General features: G+C 45.3%; 1 long non-coding RNA gene across 1 annotated transcript; it reads right to left on the bottom strand.

Annotated features, from left to right (window-relative positions):
• Positions 1 to 361: 361 nt before the first annotated feature.
• Positions 362 to 1,613, bottom strand: LOC147707837 (uncharacterized). The gene is made up of 4 exons (XR_015296474.1): positions 1,516 to 1,613; positions 1,130 to 1,227; positions 744 to 841; positions 362 to 455 (listed from the first exon to the last, which is right to left on the bottom strand). It is a non-coding gene; the product is annotated as an uncharacterized LOC147707837 (long non-coding RNA).
• Positions 1,614 to 1,878: the final 265 nt, after the last annotated feature.

Genomic DNA, 1,878 nt, shown 5'->3' on the forward strand with positions numbered 1-1,878 from the left:
TTGGGAGTTGGGGTTTTTGGGGACTTTTGAAGGACTATTTATTTGTTGGGGTTAGGGAGGGTCTTGCGGGAGATTATTTTGTTAGGGATATAAAAATATACTTTTTCAAACTTTATCTGAGCAAACCTGTTTTTTACTACTTTTGAGCCTGGTGGGTGGTGGTTTTGCAGTAAGTTCGTTTTACTGAACACTGTCATCGTGTTGGTTCACGTGTAATTGGCCAAATGTTTTCCAAAGTAAATGCCTGTCACAGAGTTTCTTAAATCAAGAGTCCTAGGACTTTACTAGTACCACTGTCACTCTCTCGCCTCTCCTAATACTCCATTATACTACCTCCCATCCAAACGCTTATCTTGCCTGTAATTTGTGTTTGAGGGCTGTCTCCACCTGGAATTCACAGTGTCCTAAAGCGTTCTGCAGCAGGGCCCCAACTGGAGTTTCCCGGCGTGGATTTTCTGCAAAACAAAAGCAATCAACATTAGAAATGTGGCAGCCGTGCTCACAGACCCCAAAACCCACACCCAAAAACCTAGAAGCCCCACAGACAGCACCCCTAAGACAGGCAAGCGAGCATTAATAACGCCTAAACGTTCACGTGTAATTGGCCAAATGTTTTCCAAAGTTAAATGCCTGTCACAGAGTTTCTTAAATCAAGAGTCCTAGGACTTTACTAGTACCACTGTCACTCTCTCGCCTCTCCTAATACTCCATTATACTACCTCCCATCCAAACGCTTATCTTACCTGTAATTTGTGTTTGAGGGCTGTCTCCACCTGGAATTCACAGTGTCCTAAAGCGTTCTGCAGCAGGGCCCCAACTGGAGTTTCCCGGCGTGGATTTTCTGCAAAACAAAAGCAATCAACATTAGAAATGTGGCAGCCGTGCTCACAGACCCCAAAACCCACACCCAAAAACCTAGAAGCCCCACAGACAGCACCCCTAAGACAGGCAAGCGAGCATTAATAACGCCTAAACGTTCACGTGTAATTGGCCAAATGTTTTCCAAAGTTAAATGCCTGTCACAGAGTTTCTTAAATCAAGAGTCCTAGGACTTTACTAGTACCACTGTCACTCTCTCGCCTCTCCTAATACTCCATTATACTACCTCCCATCCAAACGCTTATCTTACCTGTAATTTGTGTTTGAGGGCTGTCTCCACCTGGAATTCACAGTGTCCTAAAGCGTTCTGCAGCAGGGCCCCAACTGGAGTTTCCCGGCGTGGATTTTCTGCAAAACAAAAGCAATCAACATTAGAAATGTGGCAGCCGTGCTCACAGACCCCAAAACCCACACCCAAAAACCTAGAAGCCCCACAGACAGCACCCCTAAGACAGGCAAGCGAGCATTAATAACGCCTAAACGTTCACGTGTAATTGGCCAAATGTTTTCCAAAGTTAAATGCCTGTCACAGAGTTTCTTAAATCAAGAGTCCTAGGACTTTACTAGTACCACTGTCACTCTCTCGCCTCTCCTAATACTCCATTATACTACCTCCCATCCAAACGCTTATCTTACCTGTAATTTGTGTTTGAGGGCTGTCTCCACCTGGAATTCACAGTGTCCTAAAGCGTTCTGCAGCAGGGCCCCAACTGGAGTTTCCCGGCGTGGATTTTCTGCAAAACAAAAGCAATCAACATTAGAAATGTGGCAGCCGTGCTCACAGACCCCAAAACCCACACCCAAAAACCTAGAAGCCCCACAGACAGCACCCCTAAGACAGGCAAGCGAGCATTAATAACGCCTAAACGTTCACGTGTAATTGGCCAAATGTTTTCCAAAGTTAAATGCCTGTCACAGAGTTTCTTAAATCAAGAGTCCTAGGACTTTACTAGTACCACTGTCACTCTCTCGCCTCTCCTAATACTCCATTATACTACC

This window comes from Lissotriton vulgaris, chromosome 6 (assembly GCF_964263255.1).
Source record: "Lissotriton vulgaris chromosome 6, aLisVul1.2, whole genome shotgun sequence".
In the NCBI taxonomy this organism is placed as follows: Eukaryota; Metazoa; Chordata; class Amphibia; order Caudata; family Salamandridae; genus Lissotriton; species Lissotriton vulgaris.